Source organism: Protopterus annectens, chromosome 8.part1 (genome assembly GCF_019279795.1).
Source record: "Protopterus annectens isolate FY-2018-M chromosome 8.part1, PAN1.0, whole genome shotgun sequence".
NCBI classification, from domain to species: domain Eukaryota; kingdom Metazoa; phylum Chordata; order Ceratodontiformes; family Protopteridae; genus Protopterus; species Protopterus annectens.
In genome coordinates this window covers 139,057,358-139,074,970 of record NC_056742.1, presented here as the reverse complement: position 1 = coordinate 139,074,970, position 17,613 = coordinate 139,057,358, and the positions used below count along the sequence as shown (strand labels likewise).

Here is a 17,613-nt window from a genome sequence, read left to right as displayed (position 1 = left end):
TTCAGTAGTACATCTGCACTTGTTTTGTGTGGAATACATGCTCAGTATACCTAGATGTGTACCTGATATTTACTAAGGATTGGGGGTACTGTTATCTTACTGTCAGACAGTAATATAGTACAGTATATGGTCTAGTAGGATAGTGACAGTGTAATGTTTTGTAAGGCCCATACAGACACAAGGCTGTCAACTCCCCTGTTTTATATGCCTACAGAGCTATGCATAAAAAACTGGGCACAGAGAGAAAAACTGCTGGATCAATTGCTCAGTCCACATCTACCCAGCAAGCCATAATTCACAGATGCTGAACAGGCCCTCCATCTCCATAACCAGCAGTTCTTTGCTGCTGAACAGCCCCTCCATCTCCATGACCAGCAGTTCTTTGCTGTCCATGCTAGTGACCAGCTCTGCTGTGACAATTCCTGGATTGAAACTGTCAGCAATATTATTCTGGTTAGTGATCAGGTCTATGGCTATGAAATGGTCTGCCATAGGGCCACGGATATGATCCATGCTGCCATCCACTGAACAGAAGCTGTGTCACTGGAATGTGGGGCAGCTGGTGGTGGACCATCCACCAAACCACCTCTTATGGGGATAGAGGAGTTTGTGGCTTCTCTTAAAAGCAGTACCACCTCTACAGCATCCCTCAGTGTGGTGCTTGATGTTGCAGTAGAGTTTGACCGGCCCCAGAAACTTTGTGGTTTAGCTTAATGGTGTCAGTAGCTGCAACTCCCCCTTAACTCTTTAGACACTCTCAACTTCAGTAAATCTGTCTGATTTGTGGTGTACAGCTACATTGGAGATCCAACAAGGCATGACCTGTGCACAGGGTATGCACAGGGGTGTTATTTTTTATTATTTTTATACTTGTAAAGATAGCTGTTGAATGTGTAGTTGTGGTGCTGGGTCATACTTATATTGGATATTTTTTGCTTTGGCATATTCACAGGTGATTCTTTATCTGTCACCAGCAGTGTGGAACTGCCCCTGTCTGATGTTAGATAATCTGTAAACTCAGATAATGATGACAGGGGTGAGGTGACAGTCACGGGATGTAGAATGTGTGTTTGACACAGGAAATGTGAACACCGCATCCCCTGCACAGACCATAGTCTGTGCTTGCAGACACCCGGGATACATAAACACCTGAGAGAGGGCAGGTTGACAGCAGCACTATAGATCAAGGCAGTGTGATGGCCTCAAGTAGACAGGTGTCTGAATCTTCCCCTAGCACACATGGACAGAGAGGTCCACAGAGATGTGGTACTGATGATCAATGGTGATATGGTTAGTGCCCTCCTGCTGAGGTTGGTATGTCCGTATGATTTCTTGGACAGACTGAATTACATCCTGGACCATGCAATGTCTTCTCTGGGTCTTCTAGTAGGTGTGAGGAGCTGTCCTCACAGACTGTCATCTGCTATATCCACAGACATTAGCCAACATGACCGTAGATGTGCAAGGTCCTGCTCACACAGTGTAACACTTCCATGGCAGCATCTGTTGTGGAGGTTTCTATTTCCAGGAGAGGGAGTCCCTGTGAATGTTGCTGTTATCATACTATCACAACTTTTAGTGCACATCAGTCGAGATCACATAGCCCACTATCATCTAGTCTGGGTTGTGATACAGCCAGTGCAACTCCTGGCACAGCCAGCTGTCATGAACAAGGGCATGCACGGGAAGCTGAGCCCTCTGTCATGCATGCCCTGGACTTGTGCAGTAAAACAAGCCACAGTGCTGCAACAACTGTGGAGACCTTTGTACCTGCAGATCCCCCTCCATGCGCACACACACACACACACACACACACACACACACACTACAAATAGACTGTCCCTGGCCCTTCTTCTTGTTAATCCCATCACCACCGGTTTTGACATTTCCCCTAAAAAAACACTTGCACCTTTTCTTTTTATACACTTCACCACTTGCTGCCATACATTTCCCTGTTAAAAACATGCATTCCTGTACTCTGTTTTCCATCTGTGCAGATGATAAATGTGCCTTGCCCTTTGTACATTGTTCTTCAGGTTGCCTGTGTCTGATGCACAGCCTGGTGTTTTCGCATGTATCATTTTTAAAGTAGTGTATCTGATTAGCTCTTGTATAGTTATGCTGTAAAGCTATGTGCAGTCCTCCCCCTCTTTTCCAAAGTTACACCATACTGTGCACACCTCATTGTGTCATAATCATGTATCTTCCTTTGACTACTCTTCTAACTCAGCCTCCACTGCCTGTTGTGCTGGAACTACTGACCCTTAAAGAGCCCATTGTGCTGTAACTGCTTTCTAAGTGTGATATTGCGTAACAATGCACATGCAGTCAATATTCTGACACATATGTGGCGGGGTCATACTACAGGGTACCACTGGATTTGTCTAGACAATGAAAGAGTAGAATCATCATCCTAAACACACACACTGTAATGTTTCTGATGTTCATCAGTGCACAGTTGTACCCTGGTTTGTTTGACTATGTGGATTTCTGATTGAAGTCATGAGCAAGGATTCCAAGGCATAGCCAGCATCCACAACAAAATGCCCATGTGGAAAGTCTCCTGTGGCAAACTGTTGATACAACTTACACATATTCTGGATGTGGGAGTTAGGAAAACTGCACCTGTGGCCTGCACACTTTGTAGATGATACCCTGTGCATTATAGACCAGTTGGTAGTTTTGACGGAGTGAAACCCTTTATGGTTCATATACCTCCTTCCCAATTCACCAGATGTGCCTTTATTTCAGTGTGAGTACAGTCTGTGGCCCCCAGTACTCTGGGAAATGGGCTAGATCATAGAACTCCCTCATGGTTATTTTTTTTTCTCTTCTGAGGTATGTGTGAACCATGTATACTCCACCACATGCTGAAGCATGGCATGATGAAAACCGATGGTGTATTCTCAAGATATATTCCTGAGAAGCCCCCACTGTGTACCCAGTAAGTAGCTGAAAGGTTCCTGTAACTTTTATACATAAAGCCCACACACACCTTAGTCAACGTCAATATTTCTGTGGCCTTCCATGATGCCCTTTTCCTTTTCAGTTTTTTTTTTATTATCTGTGTTAGTTTGGAGCATGTCCAACCTAGTCTGTGATTCAAACTGACCTTGTGGCATTTCTGGGCTGCTAAAATTGTTTTTTTTATTTTCTATTTTTTGACTTATAAGCAAAATTACCACACCATCACAACCAGAGTCTCAGAGACTGAATCTGTATTGCAGCTTTAAAATAATAATATTCTTGAAAAAGAGGAAGATCTGATTAGGCATTCCTCACATACTCTGGTATGATGGGTAGGAAATCATGGCTCACAGCAAATACTTTTTAAGCTTCTGAGCAATTACTGTATGAGAAACCAGCATGAAATTTCAGTTCGTAACCAGTAACATTTGTGCAGAGGGAAATATTACCATGGTTTGTATGGATATTTCCCTGATTAGTGATGCGTGATAACTGGCTAATCCTTTGTGGATATTGTAAGCCTGATTACCATGGCGGGGTGGGGGTGGTCACCAGGCTTGAAGGTATTTATTGGTGCCAAGATCATGGGCAAGCCAGCACCTGTCATGGCACTCTGGGGATACATGACATATCAACCAATCCTGCATAGAATGGTAATCTACTGCAGGAAACTAATGTTTTCCCACTGCAGAATTCATAACCACCTCAAGGCTAGTATAGATGTTTTCCACACACATGGCATACTTAAATATGCATAGCAGTCTCTCTAGCAATACAGAAAAAATGTAGCATCCTTAGAGTTACTGTAGAGAACCAACTTTCATAAAGACAAAGCCCTTTTAAACTTGTCATTGGCTAAGGATTCTGTAATTTTATTTTTAGTATGGTGACCTTCAAGATCTAAACATGGTTTGTTTTTGAGTACATGACTATGAACTTAGTGTTTTGTAAGGAAAAAATATCCAGCTAATAAACTTTTGAGCTACTGTCTAAAGGCAAACAGTGCCTTCCTAACTTTTTCATAGTCCTGATAACTTGTCTGTTCATGTCCATGAAGGCTTTTAAAGGCTATCCAGTAAGCTTAGCTGAGATGATTGTAGACATATAGTTCAAAGGTTTCCAAGTGTGCCTTGAGGTCTTCCTGCCTGCTCATAGTTTTAACAGTGGAAATGTCTTTCTCGTTGATGTAACCCTGGCAGTTGACGACAAACCTTCAGTGGCAGCTGTGGTTTGGAAGACTTGTTTCACTATAACCATCAGCTATGATCTCTGTGCACATTACTCACTAGCAACACACAGCAGACACCACATGACTGGCCAATTAATAACAGAGGAATGTTTTCTCTCTAGGTGGTGTAAATTTGCTCTAAGAGTTTGAGGCAGAGAAAGTTAAAGGTTGGGAGTTTTGGCACAAAGGGTATGCCAAATCTACCAACTGTACCCACCAGTGTGATATAGATAAATATACCAAAAGTCCAAAGGAATCCAAGGTAGGTTAGTGCTGCTTAGTCTTGCAAGTGAAAACCCAGCTGCCGCAGTATCGGTGCTAAGGAGAAAGTAGAATTGAATGAAGGAAACTTGCAGTCTGACTTAAAACTTACTGCCAAGTTGTAGCTTCAGCAGTAAGTTTTGAATGTCCAGATAAGGTTGTGGTAAAATAGGTCCATAGATGAAATGTTCTGTAGAATCATGAAATGAAAAACTTACTCATTCCTTTGTAGATATATTTTCTTTATTCAGCAGATGAGTGTTGCTTAGTTGACTGAACAAGCAGAATTAGAGCAAGCTTATTTATTACAAATTTGGAAGGTGGGGCTTAGGGTTGTATGCCCCTTGTTACATCATTGTGGGTATATGTGGGCAGGGAATTCATTGAGCTGGTCATTCCCTTAAAAGTGTGGTGGGTGAAGTCCAACTCAATAGCTGTATGATTTAACTGCCATATTAAAAATTACACTAAATTAGCCCTACCTATCTGGTTTCATGGATAATTTAAATGTGATATATCTTAAATATTTATAAGTACTCTGATAGAGGAAAAAATGGAAATGTTTCCTAATTATGTAGGATTTTAATCTTATATTAGTCAAAAGCCATATATTCTTCTGGTCCTTTCTAATGTTAGATGTTGATTTAGTTTTCTTTAAGGGTAAATAAGTCTGTAGGAAGGGTCATCTAATTTCTTTGTTGCTTTCAGGGGTCTTTCATTAGATCTGCTGGTGTTTTTATTTATTTTGTAATGTTTTTTGAAATAGAAAAAAAGTCCAAGGGGACACAAAAAAGCTGGGCCAGTCTAGTATCATGAATTGTAATCAACCATTTTAGCACTTTTATTCCATCAGTGTAATGGCTTTCTTTAGTATTAAAAATGACTTATTTTCCTGCGCTTTAAAAATATTTCCTGTTATAAAATAAATTGCATACATCCTTTGGATGACATGTTAAACGGAGGTCCCGTCTGCCTGAGTTTGTGGTAACTCAGGTGGATGTAAAAGATCCAGTGGCAGTGCCCTCACCAAATTTCCCTCAGTCATTGTAAATACCATCCTGGATCTCCCGTGAAATGAAGCTATTGGCCTGGTGAGACAAATCTGGATGACAAAGTGTAAGCTACTAAAATAAAATAAAAATCACCTTGCATGCATAGTTAATCATTTCTTTAAGATCCATAGTTAAAGTCAGAATCATTTTAAATCCATATGTTAAAAATACCTAAAACTACTTAATTTAATAAATATAAAATATAAAAAGTAAGCATGAGTATTTTAAACATTTTCTAAATTGTCTCAGTATATTACATACATACATATAACATCACAAATAAATAAATGAATGCTATAAAGTATCTTGAGTATATGTGAATGTACTTAAAGATATTTTTCCTCCAATATGTTAGCTTCTTCCCATTGCCAGTTTCCATACGAATACTTTTGGAGCTGGTTGTTCTCTTATAGCCTGTCTGCTCTGAGTGGATTGTTACTGTTCCCACAGGTGTGGCTACAATCTATCCAATTCATATGATGAGACATTCGGCATCTAGCAGATTTTGGAAATGGCTGCTTGATGCTGGATCTTTGTCACTATTTTGGGCTCCAGCTTGCTAGGAGCCATTCCTGGTGTTGAAATCCTCAGCCTTTGAACCCTGAGCACCAATCTCTGCCTCAGAGCACACAGGGTTCTCACTGTCAGGCTCTTGTCTGAAGAGGTTCTGGAGCTGGGTTCCCCATTGTTGACAGATCACTTACTTATTTGTCTTTGTTATGGAGAGGATGATGGCCTTTCCCAGGTGATCAACAGAGCCTTTATTGGCACTGGCTTCATCACAAAACACCCTTCCATGTGCCCTTCATTTACTTCATCATGACTCCCAGATGCATTACACAGTGGAAACCCTCAACAAAGTCAGTTTTATGCCAGTTCTTCAGGGCAACTCTGATAAGTCACAACCAGGGGTCCCTAGGAAGAAGAGATGCAAAAAGAGGCACATGGACTCACCTTTGTAGTCACTAACATCACATACTGACTTGATAATACGGCTCCTCACAATCTCCTCATGAAGAAATCACATTTGGTGAAATCCTCATATTAATGAGACAGAAGAGATCCTGGCCAACAAACCTGCACTCTTAGGATGAGGCGGTAGTGTTTGAGGTATACTGCTCTGCACCCTTTACCTCTTATGTCATGTCTCCTGCCAACCATTTCATTGACCTGTCCCCTAGGAGGGCATGACAGGAGCCTGCCACTTCTGAAGCATTTCCAAGAAAATCTGACAACAGTTTGCAGCCCCCTAAAGATAGGTAGTACTGGTCTAAATGTCTTATGCCCTCCCATGCCGGAGTCAAGAGATCAACTGGAGACTACTTTGGATATCATGTTTAATATTACTAACCTTTCTGTTTGTCTGATCCATATTATAACTGTTGGAATGGTCAGAGCTTTGGGTACAAGCATTACCTGTAGGCATCATGCCGGCTTTGTTTATGCATTTTTGTGGATAACTGTTGCTTGTCTTGATTTACAAATGAAGATGAACAGGCAGCGTAGTTCGTTTATATGCTTTATTGTATAGAAACACATCAGGATGGATACCAGCAACATAAAATATAAAAAAAAATGATTAACTGACAAGACTACACAGACATACATGCTTACATCCCAACAGTTTACTACAAAAGGCAGTGTAGCTTGCACGTGTTCAGTATTTATACACATGTACCAGCCCATGGAAAGCTATTTAAAGGTATACATACATACATATTGATCTACATCTTCCCTCTTTAGTGAATTCCCCACAATAAAATGAAATCTGAAGAAGACATGCAATTGTACAGACACTGAGAAATAAATAACATTCATGTCCAATTTGCCATGTATCTGAAACATGGTCTGGAAATGCCACCTGATCTAGTGATATAGCAATTAGGACTAGGTTTAGCACCAGGGACAGTCGTAGGTGAACAACTTGCTTCAGAAGTTTCAGGATTCTTCTCAGGAACAGGGATATTTACTGGAATGTCCTCTGGAACTGGAACACTGGGTAACTCACTCTGAGATTTAGAGTCTTCCTCAAATATGATACTGCAGTACAAGCTCGGATGCTGAGATCAAATGTTTCTGATTCTGCCCCTTCTGATTTCACAATGTACAGCCTCGGCTCTGGACATACACTTATCACAACACCAGTCCAATCAAAACCTTTGGATGTCTGTGTCCTCACTATCTCCTCTTCTCATAATGGATTGAGTGGTTTGCTGGTATTATCATAATAGGACTTCTGGGACAAACACCTTTTTATGAGTTGAGCTCTCTGCTTTGTTGTTCTTACACAGGGAACCAACAGATTGCTACTGATTGGCAATGTAGTTCTGGTGTTTCTCAACAGAAGTCTCTGTGCAGGTGAACCATGATGTTTATCACAAGGAATATTTCTGTGATTCAAGATATTCAAGAAAACGTCACTAGTGTCTCGTTTGAACTTCCCTAGTAATTGTTTCACACTTTGAACTGCACGTTCTGCCAAACCATTTGACTGCTGATACTCAGGGCTACTCGTAACATGAGTAAAGTCCCACTCAGCAAATCTTTTGAACTGCTGGCTTGTAAACTGTGTATCATTGTCAGAAATAACTTTGTGCAGACTACCATGAAGTGCAAAATGATGCTTCATCTTAGTAATGATAGTACTGGACATTAGATTAGGAAGTAGGTCAATCTTGAACCAATTTGAGTAAGTGTCTGCTAACACCAAATGTTGACTATTCCATATGAAAATGTCTGTAGCTACTGTCAACCAAGGTATTTCAGAAATCTGGTTTAGCTGAAGTGGTTCTTTCTGTTGATGTGGCTTAGTACTATTACATACAGAACAAGATGAAAGCGCCCTCTCAATATTCTTTGACGTAGAAGACCAAAATACTAGTTCTCTCATCCTTCTTTTGGTAGAATCAATTCCTGGCTGGCCACAATGCAAGGACTTTGGAATAATCACTTTTGGACCTTTCATGATACCATTGTCAAGCAAACTCTCATCTCTCTAAGGAAAATATGGTTGCAGGTCAAACTGGTAAGCAAGATTGCTTTGATAGCCATCCTCGACTGATAAAGTGGTTGAGGTTCTGAAGAACTAGATCTGAGGCTGTATGACTTCTAAGTTCATCAAGACGTGTGGAAGAAAAATTTCTCACTTCCGTGACTTCATAATCAAGTTTCTCATTTTCATGCTGTTTAATGGTATTTCTGGGTGATCTAGATAAAAGTATCAACAAGATAAAGATGTTTGCTTTATGTGTAGACAAGATTTAAAATATACTTTTGCAATTTCAACATTATGCAGTGCAATCTGGCAGGAGTTGGAGGCATAGGCTTTCTCAAAATAGTGACTAGAGGTTGGTGATCTGTTTCAGTCTGGATAGGTCTACCATAAATATAATCCTGGAACTTTGAACATGCGCATCAGAATTGCCAGGAGTTCTTTCTCTATCTGCACATACTGCATTTCAGTTTGAGTTAGAGTTCTGGATGCATAGGCTACTGGTTGTACCCACTTGAAGAATGACTGCACAAAGACCACATTTCAAAGCATCACAAGAAAGATTAACTGGTTTTTGAACATCATAGTATCCGAGAGTTGGTGGACTGGCAGTTTTCTGTTTCAGGACATCAAATGCTCTCTGGTATTGTTCTAACTATGACCAAGATACATCTTTGCGTGTTAACTCTCTTGGTGGTGCTGAAAGGTGGCTCAAGTCCAGATTGAACTTGCCTAGGTAGTTAACCATGCCAAAAAAAAATTGTAGGGCTTGAACATTGTCTGGAGCTGGCATCTTTTGAATAGCTGTTTGCTTTGCAGTATCTGGTCATAAACCTGAACTAGTAAATAAATGACCAACATAAGTAACTTCTCATAGCCTGAGTTTGCTCTTCTGAGGATTTAGCTTAAGATTCACTTAATGTGCTCTTTCCAGAACTTTCTTGAGGATTCTGCCATTCTCAGCTTCACCATTACCTCCTACTAGAATATCATCTATTATAGTAGCATATGAATAACCAGAAAAAATTTGCTCCATTGCACACTGGAAGACTTCACTGGCAGAATTTATCAGAAATGACATTCTCAAAAATCTGTACCTGCCAAATGGAGTACTGAAGGTGGTTAGTGATGAAGATTTTTGATCAAGCAAAATTTGCCAAAATGAACTCCGTGCATCTAAGACAGAAAAAATAGTGGAATTTGGCATGAGTAGCGACTTCTTTGATTGTACGCATTGGATGATGAGGTCTTTTCAGTGCATTGTTCAAATCTCATGAAGCAATGCATATTCTGATATCATCTGAGGTTTTTTTATGAGCTATGACCATGGAAGATACCTATTCAGTAGTGGTTGACGAACCTACTGGGCAAAATCACACCTTGCTGCATCATTTTATCTGGCTCAGCTTTGACTGTGTTCTGCATAGCTATTGGAACTTTCTGGGTTGGCCTGACAACTGGACTGACTTCTAGGTCTAACTTCATGGAGTACACAACTGAGAGTTTGCCTTGTTTGTCTTCAAAAAGATCAGCATAGGTAGAGAAAATAGACTGGGTGAAATTTGAACAGTGGTCTTTGGAGCTTGCATGGTACACTTCCTTATTACATGAAAGTAGTCCCATTTTCAAACTGTCTCTGAGGCCTAATAATGACTGTACGTGCTTTTTGACCACATAAAGCTGTTCCCAGCAGAGTAACAAGAAAGCACTACTGAACCTTCAGTCTGAATTTCTTCACCACCATAAGCAACAAGCTTTGCACACTTCGCCAAATCAAGCTTCTCGCCGGCACGTACTCTAGCAAATGTTTCTGCTAGCATAACATTGCACTTTGAACTTGTGTCAACTTTGAGCTCTATGAGAGACCCATTTTTTTCCCAAACATCTTTATTAAATTTACACATATGACAAAAACAATCTTACATTTATGTAAATGAAAAGCATACAAAAATGATATCACTTTAGTTGTAAACAATTTACATCACAGACACCACTGAAACAACTGTAGTTGTAAACATTATACATCACTTATAAACCACCCAGTCATTGTCAGTTGAGCATTATATGTCTCATTCAAATCCTGCCTCTTAAACCTTGTTCCTGCTCTGCATATATTGTTCCCACAATTCCCATTTGTTTCCTATGTAGTTTGCTCCTTCCCTTTTTCAAAGATCCAAATTCCAGTTGTTTTATCTCTGTTACTATGTTAACTATTTCTAGTAAAGCTGGTCTAGACTTTGATTTCCATTTTCTAGTAATTGCTTTTTTGGCAGCCACCATAATTAGACTCAGCAAGACTTTACTATGTCTAGGCAATTCCAGTTCTGTAGCATAACTCAAAAGAATCATCTCCCCAGTCAGTCTAATCTGCTCACCCAGCATCTTTGACAGAGTGGTCTGCAGGGAATCCCAAAACTCTGCCAGGTTATTACACTCCCAAAAATATGTTCCCATCTACCACTTTCTTGGCCGCCACACCTCCAACATTTGCTATCCCCTGAGGAAAATTTCTTTGGAGTCTACTTGTGGTATAAAAATGCCTATGTAAACACTTCCAGGCGAAGGTCCTAAATCTTCTAGACTTTGTTGCATATTTGGGAGATTTACATATATCCCCCATTGTCTCTTTGTGAATTGCTTATCCAGTCTGTCTTCCCAATCCTTTCTAAGCTCCTCTGATTGATTCTTATAATTGTCATGCAGTATTTTATATGCTTTACTAATTATTCCTTTTTTAATGGCAGCTTCTGTTTTAGATTATGTTAAAAATCTATGAGTGCTGGTCTTTCATTTAGGAGCCCCTTATTTCTTTCTCTTTGCCTATACCCTGATATCAATTCTTGATAGGGAAGACAATCTCTAACATGTAGTCCAAATAAATTCTTGACCTCTTCCCATTCTGTTACCTTTCCCTTTCTAGTCATTTGCTCCCAATACCTTGGTTCCTTTGACAGTTTTCTCCAGTAAATTCCAGCCCCCTCTTGCCTATTTATCTGTACCCTTGACCACAGTCAACCCTATTGGCAAAATCTCTTTTCTCCATTCTCTTGCTGGTTTGTTTCTTAGAATACTCCTTGCTATTTTATGAATATAATACTTTATATGATTTTGGTTGTTCTCCTTAAGAGTCTGCATCCAAAATCCCAATTTCTCCTTATTTTGTGAACTTCCTCCCCGTGTTAGCATCATTCCTTTCCACTTTGAATTATAGTTTTCTGCTTGTGCTATGTATAAGAGCCTTAACTGTGTTGCTCTAAAATACCCCCTCAAATTAGGTAATCCTAGTCCACCTTGTTCTGTTGGTAGAATCAGCTTATCCCACATGACCCTTGCTGTCTTCCCTTCCCAGATAAAATCCTTCAACTCTCTTTTAATTGCTTATGCACAACTTCTCCTCCATTTGATAAAAGTATGCCTGACCTGTATATAAGACTAAAGGGACTAAAAACATTTTAATGGCTTGTATCTTAGTATCCATATCCATATAACAAAATGTCCAGTTTCTCAATTTTTGTTTTATCTTCTGTTTAGTCTCTTCCCACATATCCTTAGCTGCCACCACTGAGTCATTTCTAATCCGTACTCCTAAATACTTCATTTTATCATGTCCCCATAAGTATGGATATTGTTGGACCAATTTGTGTGTGAGTACATAATTTACCGCTATTGCCTATGTCTTAGCTACATTAATTTTGTATCCCGAGAAGATTTGAAACGGTCTTAAAATGTTCCATAACACTGTAATGTCCCTTTCTGGTTTTGTCATGTATAAAATAATGTCCTCTACAAGTACAACCAGCTTTTCCTGACTACCATACCAATTATATACTTGAATTTCTGAGTCCCTTATTTTCTTTGCCAATGGTTCTAAATGTAATGCAAACAACAAGGGGGAACGTGGACAACTCTGCCTGGTTTCCTTCTATGAGAGACCCATTAATCCGAACAGTACAAAATACTTCATTCTTTGCCCATAAATCTACGGCACTATTTCATTAAGCACAGGCACACCATCAACATAAAAAGTAAGGTCACAGCTTTCTAACTGATTAACTTGTCTCTTTGCATGTTCTCTTTTTAATAAAAGAATGAGCCTCTTTTGATTTACAGAATCTTTGGAAATGATTCCACTTATTACATCTGTGGCATTGCTGATGAAAAGCTAAGCACCTTTTTCTTTTGGGTTCATGATTTGCACCACAGTTACGACATTTGATTATGAAACTGGGTAGAGGCACATTCTTTCAGTTTGCTGACTCACTGTTGTGCTTCACTGAGACTGTGCACACTCTGGAATTTGCTAGAAAGTTATGGGGTTTCCCAGTGACTGTTGCAGGGCTTACAGTTGCTGCCATGTGCTTGGGCCTGTTTGTTTTAACCACGTGCTGCATACTATCAGCATGAGCACTAGAAGATACTGGAAGCATGCATTTCTCATTTGTAAGCATATTTCCATGCTTTTCTGTGAGCTCATATGTCTGACAAGTCTCAGTGGCCTTATTCAAAGTTAAATCACTGTCATGAAGCAAAATCTTTTTCACAGCATCATTTTTAATACAACATACAAGTCAGTCTTTTATCAACTCATCCCTTAAATCACTAAATCTGCACATTTTAACCTTGTTTCACAAGTCAGTTATATATGCTGCAAAAGTTTCCCCAGGCTTTTGATGTCTTGTGTAAAATATGTGCCTTTCCACTGTAATATTCATTTGGGGGTTACACATTTCTCTAAATTTATGTTATAAGAACTCTTGGTCTTCCCTTGACTCAGCCAGTACCACTGTATGATGGTTTTCCTCCTCACCTGCAGATATAGCAGGTGCATACAGAAATGAACGCTCTCTTTCTCTGGCTTCTGAACCAGCTAAATTAAGCATAATGAATGCCTTTGTACGGTCATCTTTATCAGACAATGCAGCCTTTATGAAATCTTTCTCTTGCTCAAACACTCTACAATTCTCTGTACAAGGGTACTGCGGTGGTGGTGCTGCGGTAGCGTTGTCGCCTCACAGTAAGATGCTGTCCGGTTCGATTCTCAGCTAGAGCGTCTTCTGCGTCGAGAGATGCATGAATGGGCATACCTTCGTTGAAGGTTGTGCGTCAGGGCTGGTAACTCGGCACATAAAAATCAACTACCAATCATTAGTGGACTGGAGTTCCGCTGTGGCGACCCCTAACCGGGAAAAGCCGAAAGACACAACAAGTATTATCAAAGACAAGAGAACCTGGTTTGTGAAATCCATCTGCCATGCCAGCAAAGTATGCCCAAACACACTGAAAAAATATGCCCCTTATAATTATGTATGAACATGCACACACAGCCAGTACTTGTAATAACATTCATATGCACAATAAACTCTGAAATACTGTACTTTGTGAAATGCGCTTTGAAATGGCCATGTTTTGCAAAATAACTGTACTGTAATACTGCACAAACTTGCAAACTCTCTGTATACTTCGGATATCTTGAATAGCTTTAATTAATGCGAAAAAGTATCTTGTAGCGAAAAAATGTGGTTGTTTTCCTTATTTTATGTATTTTATGTGATTCGGACTTTATTTCAAACATTTTCATAAATATTTTGAATATTTTATCAACGTCTCAGTTTCGGACATTTTGTTTAACTAGAAACTCGTTTTGAGCTTTCTGAGTGCTTTCTTTTATATTCTTCAAATAAGAAACCATTGAAGCAAGTTTCGGTACCCAATATTCATTTCTGACCTGTTTTGCGAGTTATACATGCAGTAGGAATGATCCATTCTTGTATATTCCGCCACCATTATGTGACTGCCTTCAGGTGCTGAATCTGGATCCCATTCTGACACCATGTCGCTCGTCTTGGTTTACAATTGAAGACAAACAGGCGGGGTAGTTTGTTTATATGCTTTATTATATAGAAACACATCAAGATGGATAGCAGCAGCATAAAATATAAACTAAGATTAACTGACAGACTACAGAGACATACATGCTTACATCTCAACAGCTTACTACAAAATGGCAGTGTAACTTGCACATGCTCAGCATTTATACACATGTGCAAGCCCATGGAAACTTGTTAAAGGTATACTTACATACTGATCTACAATAACTTTAAGGTGTCCTTCACCAGTGACTCCTTTGATGGTTCCATATTATTTGGACCAATGGTGAAAACAAGACTGAGATTTGAACAAGAGGGGAAGACCCTGTCTGCCATAGACATCTGCTTTGAGAGACTTCAATAGTCCTTTAACAGGAATTATAAGAGTTCCAAATCACTTTGGTTCAGGAAACCAAAGCATCAGAACTTTGATTCCTCCTCAAACAGGGGTGAGTGTGGCAAAGGTTGCCCCTTCTAATGGACTTTAACTGCTTGGGTTATGGGGTCCAGAAAACCAGAGATTTCAAGGACTGTTTTTCTGATGACCCCAATGTCCCTAAAAGCTTGTCTGGCTGTCAACCTCTGGAGGCAGTCATATCTCAATTTGACTGCGTAAATAGTCAACTCGCAGGACAAATGAGTGAGGGAAATAATATCCAGAGGCTATATTATACCCTTTTCCAGTCTCCACCACTTCAGCAACTGCTGCTTCCAGATGGTCCACACTGAGTCAGAAAAAACTGTTTCCCTCCTTCTCCAAAAAAGAGTAATTTAAGAGGTCCCAACAGGACCAGCAAGGTTCAGTAAAAATATTCCAGATTCTTTTCAGTACCAAAGTAAAACAAAGACCTCAGGACTATACTGGATGTCAGTGGCTTAAACCTTTGTCAGAAAGACCCCTTTCAGAATAGTCATGGTACAAACTATGTTGCTCTGCCAAAATGCAATTGACTGGATGTACTCAATAGACCTTCAGATTACTTACCTCCACATAAAGTCTGTAAAAGAATCCAAAAGGTTTTTGCACTTTTGGCTGCGAGCCAGTCAGTACCAATCCAGATTCTTGACCATTGGTCTCACCCCAACTCTCTGGGTTTCACAAATTGCATGGCAGTTCATCTACAACTAAAAAAGATTCAAGTCTACCCTTGCTAGGATGAGGTGCCCTTCACTGCAACTACTAAAGAGGCTTTAATAGCAGCCAGCCTTTCAGCCTCCACATTTCTGGACTATGCCATCAGAGTCCTGACATTTCAAATGGTTACAATTTCTGTTTCTAGGTTCTTAAGATGAATGGCTATGTAACTGTTGGTGATGAGAGAGTTTGAGATCAAGTTCATTTTATCAAATTACACTACCTTCTGCAGCAGAATTGTTAGTTCAGGCACATAGATTGTGTAATTTATTCATCTAGATTAGTTATCAGAGATTTTTTTGAGTAACATCTAATTGCAAGTGGAAGATGGTAGGCAAGTTGAGAATAAGCCACTCATGTTAGGGTCTGTTGATTTCATTTTGTTAAAGTATAACTTGAATAGCAATTAACCTATGTGCTGTGTGCCTGAAATTGAAAACCATTTTTTCAAATAAAATGTTATGGCTTTCTCAATTTGTTTTTTCAGACAGTGCAGCCATTGCACTGCTGTTTTGCTGCCTAACTAAATTAAACAGTATCATTTTAAAACTGTCTTATTATCAGATGTTATTTTATATATAGAAAAAAATTTGCCTTTTAAAGGGGTCTCCTGGCATGTGTATTCAGTGTATTCTTTTTTACTTTTAAGTCTGTAGTACTGCTAGTGGTTCACCTTGTCAGTGCTGGGTTAACTCTATTAAAGAATCTTTTTCCATACATGACACACAGAATTATGCTAGTAGTTTTCTGCATGTCTTTGAATGGGCTGCAACAGATGCAGAAGAGTACACAGTTGATTTGGTATACGTTAAACATTGCAAGGCTAAGGACACTGGCACAGTACAACACAGACAAGTGAGTGCAAAACTAGAAGCCATCAGAGAAGTCAGGAAAGTGATCAAATGGGTTACAAATTGAATGCAGGAAGGAAGCATAGGATGCCAGTCAAGGAACAAATGTTAGAGGACAAAGGGATGACTAATGAAGTAGAACAAGACCCTGTGCTTTCATCATCTTTGTAGGATATCATAAAGGAAATGTTCAACCTCTTTGTGGAGGACATTAAAAGTAGGGACAAGGATGGGGGTCAACCTCACAAAGGACCTTATGAAGTTACTACAGTGGTGTGAGAGGTGGCATCTGAGGATTATTGCCCAGAAGTGCAGGGTATTCACAGTTGTGCAGCTACCCTTGTCATAGGTGAAATGACCTTAGACCACACAGAGCAGGAGAAGGATCCTGGATTAATTGTAATGGTAGCCAAGATCCGCCAGGCTCAGTATGAGAAAGAAGCTCACAAAGTAAACAGAATGTTAGGATGCATCCAAATTGGGAATACACTTGAGGATCAAAAGGACACTAATACCACTGTGGACGTCATTAATTAATAAGGCTGTAGGTGGAGTACTGTGAACAGTTCTGCGGGCCATACGGTTAACGGGACAACAAATTACTCAAAGTATTTGAAGGTAGCAGCAAATTTGCTGACTTCGTGAGAGGAAAAGGCAAGAAGGCATTTATGTGAGATACAAGAGCTATTCTGTAGACCTCAGTAGGAACAAAGAAATGTGATGTGAGTTAACAGATTGGGAAATTACAAGGTGCTGATCCAGAAAAAGAAAGGGCTAAACAATGAGTCGAGGACATAATAATCAAATAAAACTGTCCAGTTTCACTCTAGATGTGTGAAACTGTTACTCCAAGGGAGTGAGTGGTGAATGTCTTCTTGCTGAAGACATTCAGAAGTATGTGAGATAAGTGTCAGTGGCTTTGTTGAATATAAGCAGGATTAGTGGATCATTAGCTCTTGCACTAGTGCAGACTATCTGTATAAATTTCTCCTACTTACTATATATGACTAAATAAATGCATGATCAAACTGCTTCTAACTTGAGCTTGTAACTTACATAAGACAGAGTCCCTGTGTCATCTCTAAGTAGTTATGCCCAGTTGCACTAAACCCTTTTTCTGAAGGAACAATAAATGAGTGACTAATGGACCATGTACAAAGGCATTCTGTTTAGAATTTGAAACAGGTAATTGGATAGTAGGTAATCCCTCGGTCCTATATAAAATTACCTGGAAGAGATATTCGTATAATTTCACTGGGA

General features: G+C 39.7%; 1 protein-coding gene across 4 annotated transcripts in view; it reads left to right on the top strand.

Annotated features, from left to right (window-relative positions):
- WWP2 (WW domain containing E3 ubiquitin protein ligase 2) overlaps positions 1-17,613 on the top strand; it is a 1,859,587-nt gene that overhangs the window by 439,893 nt on the left and 1,402,081 nt on the right. The window lies entirely within an intron of this gene.